The sequence below is a fragment of the Globicephala melas genome, chromosome 6, assembly GCF_963455315.2.
Source record: "Globicephala melas chromosome 6, mGloMel1.2, whole genome shotgun sequence".
Classification (NCBI taxonomy): domain Eukaryota; kingdom Metazoa; phylum Chordata; class Mammalia; order Artiodactyla; family Delphinidae; genus Globicephala; species Globicephala melas.
The window spans coordinates 72,504,966-72,519,867 of record NC_083319.1 but is presented as its reverse complement, the minus strand read 5'-3'; the positions used below and the strand labels follow the sequence as shown (position 1 = coordinate 72,519,867).

Below are 14,902 nucleotides of genomic sequence, written 5' to 3'. Positions count from 1 at the left end.
GTCAAGAATCGTTTCCCCCAGAGTCGCCTGAATTTTTCATTTGTGCTAAGGCCGCTTTTTCTTGCGGAAGCTGACCTGGAGTCTCCATTTTGGTGAGCGGGTGGAAAAGCTTTCCTGGATCTACTTTCTCATCTGGACCTTTGGTTCTAGAAATGGGTGACTCTTGATGGAGGAACTGCAAAGTTACTGCCTTTGGTTTTGAACTGTTCTTCATAATACGTTTGTAGGAATGTTGGTTTAACACTGTTCAGGTGTGTGTGGGGTACATACTTCAAGTTCTCTTGGAAATGGGGGAGAGAATAGAGGGGGGAAGAGGAAAACAGTTCTGGAAGATCATGGCTGGGGTGCGGTGGGGAAAATTAGATTTTGAAGAAACACGTTCCATCCAATTTTCTATGCTTCCTCTACTTTCTTTTCCTTCTTGAGAGAATGTTCTTGTGTTTGTGTGCTCAAAACTGGCCCCTTAATGCCCTTTCGGGTAACTTTGTGCTGCCACCTTTCGGGGGAGTAAGGTTTTTTGTTTTTTCTTCAAAGACCCAGCCTTAGGCCTTTAAGGCCCCCCCCCACACCCTTTCTCCCTGTCTTTAGGTGTTTCCTTCACTGTGTCTTGTTTGCTGTTAGAAATCATGCCTGTCTGTTATTTCCTACTGAACCTTATTTTCCTTTTCTAGGCTCAGAATGTATTGGTTGTTAGAGTTCCTTTTTTGGTTTTGGTTTTTTGGTTGGTTGGTTCTGGTTAATGCTTCTTCACCAGAGAAGCGAGGTCCTTCTCTGTCTGGTTCAGCGCTTTTAGTTAAGACTCAGCTCCCAGCTGGTTACTGAAGAACAATGCTTTAAGTGGCATTTCTACTTCCTCATTTCTTAATCCAGCTTTTGGTTCTTTGTATACGGACAGGTGTTCCTGGCTGAATCCTTGTTGCCACTTTCAGCCATTCTAGCCTTCTGTGCTTTTCCTGTTGATGTTATTTTAATTAAAAAAAAAAATACTGCTTTGCCCTCTCAAATGTCTCTTTCTCTTCTTCTCTTCTAGAAGGAAGTCCCAAGTTCTCTTTAAGGACACAACAGAGCCATCCAGAATACCCCAGCTTCTAGGCTGGGATCAAACTTTTCCTCTTAATTTGGAAGAAAAAATATATTTTTTAATTTATGATGCTTTTCAGGCATCAGCATGGCACAAGAGCACCACAGTGGCAAATTACTCTTCGCGTTCTTTCTCCCCAAAGAGCTGGGTACTCCCAAATAGCATCTTACCAAGACTGACTTTACCTTCACCTTCTTGATGGCTTGGTCTGCATGGTAGGGTCAGTTCTTTTGCTTCTCGTTTGAAATCTTTTAAAATCTACCACATTATTACATTCTTGTTGCCACCTTTGTCACAGATAATGTTTATTTGGAAGTAAGGGAGGTTGGAGATCCACGGTATTTAGCCTGGTCAGGTTAATTTTTTTGATGGCATTGGGAGGGGCTCTATAGGTGAGATGGTATGGGGCCTGGGTGGTGTGCCACCCTGTGGAAAACCTGCCCATAGCAGTCCTCCCCAGCTGTTTCTGATTCTTTGGAAAATCAGCTGAATGGGCCAATAATCATAGTAAGCTACCACATTAAAGTGTTGATGATGTTGTGTTTTTTCTTTCTTTTTTTAAAGCATGGGTATTTGGTTGGAGGCAGGGCCACTGAATGGGCACATGACCATAATGCCTCCGCATTGAAATTCTTGATTTTTGAACAAGGGAGCCAGTACTTTGATTTTGTACTGTGACCTACAGATTATGTAGTTTATCCTGCCTGGTTAGAGGCTTTCTTGATTGTTAATATTTAGCTGGCAGCATTGCTGCTTTATGCTAATACTATATTATAGAACTGTTGGAAATCCAAGGCTCTGTGCACTAGTGATGCCACACCCAACTCTTGAATTAACTCTGGAGGACATTAGATGCATAGAATGTTTACTTGCTTTGGCCAATTTCATTTTACTGATGTGGCAGTCTTCACTGGTTCTTGTTACTCACAGAACCCACATGTTGTGTACTCTAATGCCAAATCCATTGTTTTGTTTCTAATTTGGGAAGAACATTTATCGTCTATTTATTTGATTCTAGATACTGGTTGGTTTGCAGCCCTTGTCGATTTCAAGTGCTAAGTGGAAACAGAAGGTGCTTAAGCTTGAAAGGCAATAATTTGTTTTAAGCCTTTTATGTGTTAAAATATACACTTTTTTTTTACTGTTTAAGTAGATTTGGTAACTTGAAATGTGAATTAAAACTAGGAATTAATGTCTAGTAAAAGTCTACAGAGGTTTTATGGTGTATTTAGGAAAATTTTAACTAACAGGAAATGAACAGATTTGGCTTTTAGCATTCATGATGTATATCATGACTTTAATTTTAGTAAGGTCAAAGGAGAACTTTTTTTTTTAACGGGGAGACGACTTTCTATATCAATAGCCTTGTAGTCCATCCTATAAAACAAAACAAAAGGCTACTCCTCTGTAACAGTGGGTTAGGTGCATTTTCATAGCCATCATCCCCGCTATTACCAATGCTATGTTTCCCAAGATTAGTCTACATAAAAATACCTGTTTTTGGTAAAGGTGTTATTTTCTCAGAGCTATGGGTTTGGTGTTGAATGCATCAATTTCATTAATATTCTTAGCCGTATGTTTCCCTTTCGAATGTTGCTTGGTAGTTTTGTGTGATGACAGATAAGGGTTTTCCTTGTAAGCAGGGTTTATGAGGAGGAGGATAGGTGCTTTGGCAAGGAGTGGAATAAGGAGTAAAATAACTGAGAAGGTCATAGGAATAGGTGGCGTGGGGTTAAAGCCAAACCAATTTGGAGGTTGCCTTATTAATTGCAAGTAATTGTGTTTTATGTTTTTTTGTTTTTTTTAAAAAACGTGCACTTTCCTAGTACTTGTCTATATTACTGATTTCTATTATGTCAGTTTCTGACTTAAAATGAATAGCAAAGAAGGTTTGACAGGCAAGACCCTCTTTCCCACTTTTAGAAATTGTTTATTTGAAAAAACTGGATGATTTTTCTCAATAGACTTATTTATCATGAGACAGTTATAGTAAAATGTTAGATTTTTTTTTAAAACATGAAGGTTTTGTTTTAGCATCAGATAAGTTTTGAACTACTAGGTTGAGTTTTCTGTATATTTTTCCCTTGTCTAATCTAATAGTGATAAATTTATACCGACCTTTTTCCTTGACTTAAAAAAGGAGTCTGTCTCATAAAAAGGAAATTTATATTCTATATGATTAGCTTTTCTTTTCCTCCAGAATTTTTGTTGTTGTGGGCTATTCATTACTGGAGATTATTTCAGCAGCTTTAAAGACTATATTAATGGAATATCACAAAAATCCCTATTTTCACAAATATCAGACCCATTAACTGTTCTTTCAGGATGGATTTTCATTTTATTTTGTTTTGCATTTAGTTAGCAGTGGTCAGACTCACTTCAAGCTCAGTATTTTCACTAATTTTATCTCATGAGAATATGGGCAATAGTTATTTCAGAGATCTCAGCTTTCCTGTATTTCCTTATTATGGAGCCACTGTAAAATTGAAATTTCTTGTTAAGATTGAGGAGTTTTGAGTCTCTTTGAGCATCTGAAGAAAGCTGCGGGCCCTCTTTCCCAGGAGAAAGTCACATATACAGAAATTTCCATACAGTTTCTACCATCTTGCCCTCTGGAGTAAAGACTATTAAAATAAGGTTCTATTTAGGAAACAGGACTTTGAAAATTGGAGTTGTCTTACATTGGTGAGAGCAGGGAGAAATTCAGATTGGTTCTTGTGTGCCGTCGTGTTAGTGGTGTGGGCCTTTAGCTTTCATCCAAGGCAGTCTCTAAGCTTCCTTGTCTCCTCATAGGTTGTTTTAAAATCCATTCTGATTTTGTAAACAAATATTATACATGTAAGGTCTTCTTGTGAACACAGTGCTGCCAGTTTAACTACTGAGTTGTCTTGCCTGAATAGATTTTGTCACTTTGGTTGAAATTCTTAATTTAGCAGATCCAGGTGGAAAATACTAGGCTGGTATTCTGAAGTTTCCGTCATCTGGTTTTGGCTCAATTACCTATGTCCTTGGTTTTTTAACCTTTCTTTGAGTGTGAAACCTCACACCTCATTGACGGGGTGAAGATGAGCATATTGAAGTATGAGATTTCTGGCAGCGGAATGACAATGTTTCCTGAATTGGAAAAGTGGTAATAGGTGGTCCCCATAGATGAGTTTTATATATTTGGCCTTCAATGTGTTATTATGAACCATTGTTTTTATAACATACCATCTTTATAACATACCATCATACAATGTGTATTTCTGCCACAGAGAAAGAAAATTCCCAGACTGTAGGGAGGTTTTGGGAGAATTGTGACTTTGAACATTTCAATATGGAAATAGATATAAATATATCAATGGAATTTGGAAGGGAAGTTTAAAATGCATTTTTTTTCTTGAAAATATAAATAAAGCTAAGAGATTACATGTGAAATTATGAGAAGTTAGCCAGCTAACATTCCAGGAATATAAATATCTTAATTTAAATTTTCCATCTTTTTTCAATGAGAAGTCAAATTTTAAAATTGAAGCGTTTACATTAAAATAATCAGCCCATATCTTCTTGATTTGAATTTTGTTTGATCTCTTATCAAGGATCTATTCCTATACATGAAAAAAATGAAATTTACACTGAAATAACATTTTTCCCCTGTTGGTTTCAATATCTTTTTACCACCCCAAGTGAAAAGTCATTGATGGATGCCCTATCAAGTAAGTTATTGGAAATGGCTCACTTGTTCAGTTTTTAAAGGATGTTTAACACTTTTTTATTCTTTAGGCATCATTTGTGCATATCAGAAGTATAAGAGGTATGTCTCAAAGCAAATAAGTCACAGTGTGTTTGAAAATAAATTCACCGAATTGGGTAAGGTAGGGAAAACACTCCTGGAACTGTTTGTACTTGATCTTGAATTTCCTCTGAGCTGCTTTTCAAAAGTGAGCTTTTTCTATTTCACTGTTGCTGCTGCTCTACTGGGGGTACCTTTGGTGACACGAGGATCATCCATCTTTATTGCAGGACTATCTAGAACATTTTAAATATACGAAGTTTATTATAGAGTGAGCAAGTTTTTATGACCTCTTCCCCGGTAAGGCCTATTTCTGTATGAGTTTGCTCAACACCACTTTCTCTCCCCTAGGTGCTACTTAACTGGTTGCTGGCTTATTTTGTTTAAACCCTTGGGGTCCTTTTTGGCCTATGGCTGTGAATGACTCATGGACTTTTCCCAAATACCAGGTCATCAGTGCTTTAGGTTTTCATCCCTTCCTTGCCGTTGTCCCTGCAAAGAACTTGAACCACCCACAGCCTTCCACTCCTCTCTGTGACGCCTCTTGCTAGCCCTCTGTCCCTTAGTCACCTGTCTATGCTTCGGAGCCCTGTGCCAGTTCTGCTGCTAGCCTGGCAGTTCTGGGTCAGGCATAACCTACGCACTTGTCCCTTTCTTTTCTTATTCAGCTTCCACTTTTGCATTGGCTCTTAAGCATTTTGTTACATTTTATTCACTGAAGGTTATTTTCTGTCATCAAGACAGTTGCCGCTATTAGAGGACGAAAGGGAGAAATGGGTTATCAACTGACAAGTGGATTCTGCCACGGGTCCCAGATGGTGGCCCATGGGCTGCATATTCTGGGGCTGTTTCATTTGGCCTAAACTGTGTTTTAAAAAAAGTAGTGAGTTGTTGATTTAGGCATTGGCCAATATCATGTAAGGATCTAGAGCCATATTTTGTGTCTCTGGAAAACGTGTGAAGGTGGAGCAACGCTGAGCCCATATTCACTGCACTGTTTACATGGAGCATGGTTTATTTCACTTCAGAATACATTGTTGCTTGGCCTTTGTGGGTATTTGAGTTTGTGATTCTAATGCTTCAGTTCCTAAAGCCATGGGAATTAAAAAGTTTATTAAAATATCTAGACAAAGGCAGTAGTTCTGAAGACTTCAGTTCTTTTGATTTTCTTTGTGTTTGCAAATAACGTTTGAATTATGTTAGATTGTTCCTTATAAATTTACATCTTGAAGTCTTCTTTATTTTACATAGAGAAGTCTCGTCTTGGACCTCCTCTTCCTTAATGCCTGGCTGCAAGACAGCTTCTCGTTCCTTTACAAGATGTGCTTGCATCAGGGTATCTTACCTTTTTTCCCCTCTCCCTGGGATTTTAAACTTGCCCTCATTGGGAGCAGAGATTTCTTCCTGCCTGTTGCCTGCTTATATTTGTTCAGATGCTTTGAGGTCAGCAGAAGTTGCTTGGTGCTGTGAAAACTAATAGGATGTTATGAGCTGTTTCAAAGAGCCCCATGGCCCACCTGCTAACCTCATTGCTGATGGTGTCAGCTTAGAAAAGACATTCTCCCCTCAGAATGCTGTAAAAAAGAGCTGATATGAGAGGTTACCAGGTGTGAGGTTTATGTGTGTGTTGTTCTTCTCTCCTTTTCCCCCTTATTTTTTTTTTTCAGTTTTCAGCCTTTTCTAAACCCCCTCTCCAGAAACAGCAGGGCAACCCAGCAAAGCTTTCTCCCACGTGTGCAGTAGAGCAAGCTGATACGCCAGCAGAAGTAGAAAGAGGCCCCACATGTCGTGTTTGGACCAGTGTTGTAATTTTATTTTACAATAAGGAAGGTGGATATTATTAATCTACTCCTGAGCATAATAGCACAATTTGAATAGCAGAGAGCAACTTTGGTGTGCGTTAATGTCTAGTGAGATGAATACAGATGAATGGTAAGTAGGTAGAAAATGTCAGTGTAGAGCTTTCCTTTTGGTGACTTTAAGCACTTACATTTCCAGTTAACTTTTTGTTCAGCCCAGCACACAGATATGAAGACCTGTTTTATCAACCCAGCATTAATATAGCTTCTGAGGATGGAACAATGCCTATAAAGCCCTGCTCTCCTGGCAGCCACTTGAGCTGGGCCAGTCATAACAAGGAATTAGAATGTGTCCCTGTATTGAACATCTTAGCAAAACCTTTCAGAATAGTAGGAGCTTAATGCTGGCAGTTTTAAAAATTGGTGCAGTTTCTAGCCCAGCCACATTTTTTTAACATTTGGGAGTGAGTGAAAGTGTGTGCTTAATTTGAAAAAAACTAATTTTGAATTAACTGTGTGTATAGTTTAAAAAATACTGTAGGTCTATTCTGAACTAATTTTTAAGAGGCACTTTAAAAAAACTCTTGGTACCAAGCATCTTCCATGATTATATGATTCTTTTAGATGAATATATTGCTTATTTTGACATGCCCTGGAGTGTCTTGTTGAGGGGCTTCCAGGGTGTCTTCATTGTTGGGTGGGGTGGGGCATTGAGAATTTGTTTTTTAAAAAAAGAATCGTGTTTTATCTTCCTAAAGGTTGAGAATTATTGTCATGGAGCTTCTACTGTGCTATTAGAAAGGCTTTGGTTTTGGTGGGCTGGTAGTTACCTTGGAGACTAGACCTTTTCCAAATTCATCTAAAGTTTTTTCTTCTAGTTTTTTTTAAAAGGATCTTAAGAAATGTCTTCACGTTTTTTTGTATTGGGACCATGTTCAGAAGCCAGGGAGTTTGTGTAGTACTTATGGTTTCATCACACATTATTACTGAGTGCTAGGTACTGAGAGAGCTTTAGAGAAATTTATAAAGCATCCTTGTACTCATTCCTTGGTCTGCCTGCTTAAGGAGATGCGGCAGAAAACGATACCACAAGCCTCCCCCTCTAACTTTAATAGTAGTTTGAGGACTTGAGAAAAGGGACATATCTCTATAGTCTGGGCATTAAGGATATGGCCAGGATTCTGCATATTGTTTTGGGGACAGGAGTGTGGTTTTCTTGGTCTCAGTTGTTTTGTGTGTATATTTGCTTAGTTTTTGTGTCTTCCCTCCTCCCTCCCTCCCATGTCATTGTCATTCCTTTTGGGTCTCTCTTTTGTTGTATGAATAATTACTTCCTAGTTTGCCAGGAGTCCGGTCACAGGTAAAGAATGTTTATGCAATGCAGAACCTGCCAAGTTTAAGTTGTGGCTGGAGAGAGACACCACTGCGACTGTCTTAATTCTGCTCTTGTCCAAAGAAGATCGGATCCCAGGCATGTGTGTGTAACCACTTGAAGCCTCCAGTGTTTCCCCCATGGTTTTACTCTCTTGATAGCATGATGTGCCAGGAGCTTCTTCTGTGTATAACATTTATTTTTCAAAACATTTAGGAAAAAGTCATAAGGATGATAAAGTTTCTTGGACTCCTTCCCTGTTAGTATAGTTCCAGTAGTAGTAAGCCAGTGACAGGTTAGAATCTGGGATGCTTTTAAAAACACTGATCTATACCTTCTCCTTGATTCTTGCTCATGCCTAAGACCACGTCTGCCAGGAACAAGGGTTCTTAAGGCTGCTGATTGTAGCTTTCTCATGCCAGTTCTTGATGTTCTTAGGTCTGCCTGTTGCTTTCCTCCATTAATGGCATTTACATTTCTTACTTCGGAAAGGTGATTGGACAGCCTGTATGCTGCTTCATCTCCTTGTTTTGCTGGAGAGGCTCATTCCCTCAGGTGGAACTGGCTCTTGATTCTTGGACTTTTTAAAAAGGATTTGGCTAATCTACCTGTATTGTTTGTGGACAGTAGGGGGCAAAGTTTGATTTCTTGGTGAACAACATAGTTTGTGATCCAGAGAAGAAAAGTGAAGGGGTTGGTTTTTCCCCTTTTGTACAACTTCTAAAAGTAACTTCTAAATTATTGCCTTTTGAGAATGCAATTAGAGTAAGAAATTTTGTATTTGATGGGACAGTAAGGAGCTGCCTGTTTTTAGTTGCTGAAAGCCCTGGCTGTTAGGACAGAGGAACAGGTGGAATTAGTAATTGAAGGTGGTGTACTGCCCACAATGATGGAACCAGGAGACACGAGCATTGTGTTTTCTGTTCTTCCAGGACTTCACCACAGTTCCCTGGGATAATGAGTTTACAGATGAGGGAAATGAGGCTCAGAGGTCAGGTGGTTTGTTAAAATCATCCTGCTGGGTGGGTGTGAAGGACTTAGGTCTGTGACTCCTAGTTCACTCCCTGTTACCTTGGTCTCCAGAATGATGTTCTTTCTACCTCTGGTAGTTCTGTTGGTTGTAGTTTCAGGTGGCTGAGGACACAGAGACAGATCCGAGAGGCAGCTCGACGACTGTGTCATCTCCAGGCCTTATTGTTTGGCCCCTCAGTGGTGGGGCTGTTGTAACCTGTAGCCACTCCCAGCAGAATGCCCATACCTATTTCCCCAGGGCCAGGATTCTGACCTTGCATTTTTTTTTTGCGGTACGCGGGCCTCTCACTGCTGTGGCCTCTCCCGTTGCGGCACACAGGCTCTGGACGTGCAGGCTCAGCGGCCGTGGCTCACGGACCTAGCCGCTCCGTGGCATGTGGGATCTTCCCGGACCGGGGCACGAACCCGTGTCCCCTGCATCGGCAGGCGGACCCTCTACCACTGCGCCACCAGGGAAGCCCCTGACCTTGCATTTTTTAAGGTCTATGACCAGATGACTTCTGGAAGAATTCCATCACAGGCTGGTGTCTTGTTGCCAGCTGGCAGTCTCCACTTGCAGGATTACTTTTTGGAACTATATAAAGTATAGATCTATAAGTGAGGAAATGAAGGCACTGTCTTCAGACTTATTTTAGGATTCTGTTAAAATCAAGAAAAAAAGATTGTGATACTGTGAGCTCTATTCCTGGCGAAGGTGACATTCTGATAACCCTAGCTCGTTGTAGTAGAGAATCTGTAAGGGCTATTCCTTAAAGTTGTTACGTTTCTGGGACTAATATGTTCCAAATCTGATGGGCTTTTAGAAATGCACCTATCTTTGTTCTGAGAAGAAGTTGCAGGTCAGGTGCTCCATAGGATGTATGATGTCCAAACTTGAATCAACAAAATATCTACCCAGTAAAGATGGTTATTGATTTATCTTGTTTCTCCAACTTAACTGTCAGAAAAATCTGTTGGAGGGAGGGGGGATGGTGAAGAATACAGATTCAAGATAATCTTTCTGTTCTTCCCTAGAAAGGGGACATCTGTCTTGTTTATTATTTTATCTCTTGCACCTAGTGTGTTACTTGTTTGTAGTAGAAATACAGGAAGTTATTTTTTTAATTCAATTGAATTCAGAGTCTGGAATTGAGATAATACAGTACTTGAAACTTACTGTCAATTGAGAAAGTTTTATTTGCTTCTGTAGGTAAACCATGAATGATAGGTGATCTTATTAAAATTTTAATCACTACAAGGAAATTTTAGCAAAAAATGTTGGTTTAACTAATGCCATATTTCCTCAAGGCTTAGATGTGCAATTTTTACATAGTTTTTGAATCTCATAAATATGTCCACTTAATGTAGTGATGTTTATTTTTCTTACAGCTGGGAAGCTAGTGGTGCATCTTTCAATCCATGATATTGTAGAATAGAGACGCTTCTTGTTAACGTGTCCCTTGGTTTCTTATCTTTGTGTATATTTTACTCTTTCAAGCCTATAAATATTATCCTTGTGCTCTGTGAAGCTGTTGTAAACCTAAAAAAAAAAATAAAAAGAAAATCATCTCTACATATTTCAAGCAAGTGTCTCTGGTGTAAAATTGGCCCAACAGGCTATGCACATAGCGAAGGAGTATAGCATAGCAGTCAGGTGGAATCCTGCCAAGGGTGCTCCATGCTGTTTAGCCAGATTTAGGACATCACAAGATGAAGCAGAAGTTAAGATAGGTATTGAGAATTCAAAGCTGAATAGCTTTTTATATCATTTCATCGTATAGGACACTGCAATCCTAACCTTTGACTTTAATAAATAGCCTGCACTTCCTTTTAATTTCTGTAAGTTTCTTTTTTTTTTGAAGTTGGCCTCCACTATCAAAAGATTTTGAGTGAAAGGTTTCTGTAGTTCCCCAGTTCTCTAAGAAATTCAGAAACATAAAGAGATCAGGGGACTTGTTGTCAGGTCTTGGGTATTTTATATTGAGCTTCCCTAAGGAGTTTTATGGAACTTTACCTGTAAGGAATTTTTCATTGTGGCTGGAACCTCTTTCTCTTCCCCATTCCCTATGATTATTTCCTGTTTGTTATTGTCTAAAGAAATGAAGCAAATTTGCTGACAGTTTATTAAATGACTGTTTGAAAATGTTCACTATTCCTTTTTGCTAGAAAGTGGCTTCTTAAAACTTTAAACTTTCCTCTAGACCTACAGCTTTATAGGATTTAAATTTTTATGCTTGTGTTGTGCCTGGCCTCCTGACCTTAATGATATTTTGTTGTCTTCTTGATTTCTTATCCATTCACTTTTTTTGGATTGTTTATCAACCTCTTTTACTCTGCAGTAGTTTAAAAACAATTATTTTTCCAGCTTATACATGAAAACATCTCAGTTTCCTTAGTTTCATTTACTTAGTAAACATTTTGTTCATATTGTGTACCACACACTGTCTTAGATACTGAGACATAGTGGTGAGTGTGATCTAGTCTTTGCGGACATGAAACTCAGAGTATTGGGGGAGACACATGTTAAAGCTCTAGAAGTTATTATTTATAATGGTGATTTGTGTTACGAAGGGCAAGAGTCTTTGGGGCTCCTAACTTAGTGTGGGGTGGTCAGAGAAGTTCATTTGTTAACTTCATCTTCCCTCCCATCTACCCTCTCCCTGCCTTACTCCATCAAAGGCAGACGTTTTGTTTTTTAATTTTATAGGCAATAGAATATTAGAATAGAAAGGGGTCCTGAAGTTGAACTCTCTTTTTCCCTGATAAATTCATGGTGAACTTTGAATCCTGGATCTGATCCCTGCTATCTAGTTTATATCCCACCAAAGGTCTGGCTTTTTTTTTTTTTTTTTTAAACAGCCAAGAAACAAACTGTAATGTTCTCAAGTATACCAGTAATTTAGCAGCTTTCACACTAAAAACTATACAACCACTGCCAAGTCCAGCAGTGTTATCTGCATAGTCTACATCTTTCACTCGTGGCTTTGAAAATGCACTGCTCTACTAAATTTTGAAGTATAATTTATCAACATTTTTTTGATAGTACTTTTCTAGTGTATAAATTGCGGTTGTAAAAACTATAAAGAGAAATGTCTGTTAGGCTTTTTGATTTGGTCTAAAGGACTTTACCTACTCGCCCCAAATTATAGTTTGTCATTGATTGAATTGTTTGGTTAATTTATGAATAACCTTTTATAGAATCCCTCTGCCAGATCGAGGCAACCCACCCCATTTCTTCACAATACTGTGTTCCTCCCAGTATTCATTTAAATTTGAGCTAAAATCAAATACCATATTATTTTGGAATTGTCTTTGAAACATTCGTTGGGATGGGAGAGGCTTAGGCAGTTTTCTTTGTAGAAACCTTGGAAGACATTTATTGAAAAATACTTTTTTCTTAAAATGACCTGAATGGCTTTTGGGCAGTCCCTTAATTCTAAAGGGCTATGTGTGTTTGTAAGAGATTGGTAGCAGAGTCTGGGAAATTGCTCTAAGTAATCAGAAAAAGACAAGAAGAAAAAGAGGTTAGAGAAAATGAGGAAGCGAATTCTCCATGTGGCTTGTTTCCTCAACCCACAAACATCATCAGAACTATAAACAGTACTGTGAATTTATGACATGGTATTTTAAAATGATACCCCACCTACTTATTAGATCATTACATTTACTAGAGTATATTCTTAACTCATTGTTTTCCTCAGAGAGGTAGACTCTGTTTGCATTTTTTGGACACTTATTAAACGTTGTTTTCAAATGCATTGGAAGCTCCTTGATGTCAGTGATCCTGTTTACAGCTTTGTTCCTCGATATAGTAGATCCCTATATTTTTAAAATAAAGTTTAAAATTATAAAATTACACATGCCAAAAGTAAATACTACATGTAAGTTTTTTTTTTTTCTTTAAGGCATACTCAGCCTTCGTACTCAGGTTAGTGAGAAGTTGCCATGTGTAACATACATATTTGACCAATTGTAGTTAATCAGAATTCTTAACATTTAAACTGAGCACTTTGAGGTTTTTTATGGACATTAATTATTACTATACAATACTATTTAAGTGCTGGATAGTAGATAATACAAAAAGTCATCTTAGAATATTAAGTTAACAGTGCTGTTTGTCTTCATCCATTCCTGTGAATAATTAAGACTTTACCATATCTATTTGCAGTCTCCTAGTTGGTGAATTTAACAGTGGACCACACAGGAAAAGATCTGGGGTGATGCTTCTGTAACCACTTTGACAAGACTGAGATTATGCCTTTTACATGTATTTATGACCTGTTTTATACAGCTTCAAAGCATGCTATATTAAAAAAAAAAAATCCCTGCTTTAAGACTGGATTGAAGTGGCCGTGTTTGCCAGGATTAAGGAGGCAGGCTCCAGGGATGACTGCCAGGCTGGTCTAACAGCAGTGTGAAACCTCCTTTGGCTGTTGGGAGAATGGCTGCTTTCTGCTCAACACTGAGTCTTTTTGGAAGCAGATAGAGAAGTTGAGGTCCAAGGTGGATGCTCTGATCAAGGATGGCTAATCTTAAGAAGGGTTATTGGGCTGGGTATTCCTGAGGTATATGTGTGGCCCCTGTACACACACACACACACACACACGCACAATCCAGGGTACAGCGGCAGCTCCATCTGGTATGTTGCAGGCCTGCCGTGACATAGAACTGTTTGTTCTAAAGCAACTCATTTTAAAGCTGCAATATGTTAAATGGGCAGCCCTTCATTTGAAGGCCCGGGGTATGTTGGCAGTTTATCAGCAGCAGGGTTGTGATCTTGTCACTTCTTGTTAATAAAGGCTTTTATTTAGCTTAGCAAATCATATCTCCTGTTAACATCCACTCTTTCAAATGGTAAGCTTGAAAGGGATGTTTGTGACTTTTTATTAATTAGTAGCCATCAGGGTGCTTTGGTCCTCCCTTGTGATAGCCATTTAGCTGCATTTCTTCTACTGAGATGCGGCTTGTCTTAACTAGGAAAACCACCAGATGATTAAAATGATCCTTTTTTTGTTTGTTTGTTATTTTTGAAATGGTTTTTTATCTTCCCTCTAAGGTGGCCATTTCCTCCAGTCTCAATTTCACTTCCATTTTTAAATTCCTAGCAGGGGTTTTATCAGAGCATTTACTTTCCCAGTGCAGCAGTTTGACTTTCCCAGCACTTGTTTATTTCCGGGCAGCCCAAGAGAATAAGTATTTTGTCTTCAGATTTAATGTGCGTTTCTTATATATAGCAAATTCAAGGACATCAGAGAATGTCAGAGCTGGAGGGGCCCTTATCCACAGTGTTGATGAAAACCCTCATTTTATAAACATGGAATTTGTGGTAAAGGTGTTGCCTAATGTCTTATAAAAAGCGATAGCGGTTGGTGACTCTAAACCCATAGCTGGTTCCTGACATGCCTTTCCTTCTCCCAGTTCCCTCTCGGCACTGCTGCATTATTTCCATTTCATTTTTAAAAATACAGGCGAAGTCTTGGTGGGATTGTAAGTTGATAGGATTTTTTAGAGGGCTTTTTGGCAGCAACTTAGCATAATTAAAAATATAAATTGACTATGAACCAACAGTTTCTATCTTTAAATGTATATTTTTGCTCTCTTGTATAAGGTATTTATTGCAAGCATTGTTTGAAATAGTAAAACCTTGGATATTTATCAGTAGGGAATCATTTATATTAATTTGGGCCATCTCAGTTATAGTCAGCTCCTCTGTATCTGCAGGGAGTGGGTTTCCACGTCCACAGACTCAAACAATTGTGGACTGTATACTATGTTTACAGTCGGCAGATGCAGAACCAGAACCGGATATGGAGGGCTGACTTTGGGACTTGGGAATCCTCGGGATTTTGGTATCTGTGGGGATCCTA

The 14,902-nt window shown here is 38.7% G+C and overlaps 1 protein-coding gene across 13 annotated transcripts in view; it reads left to right on the top strand.

Moving 5' to 3' along the window:
* Nucleotides 1–14,902, top strand: part of ELAVL2 (ELAV like RNA binding protein 2) — a 135,413-nt gene that overhangs the window by 6,262 nt on the left and 114,249 nt on the right. The window lies entirely within an intron of this gene.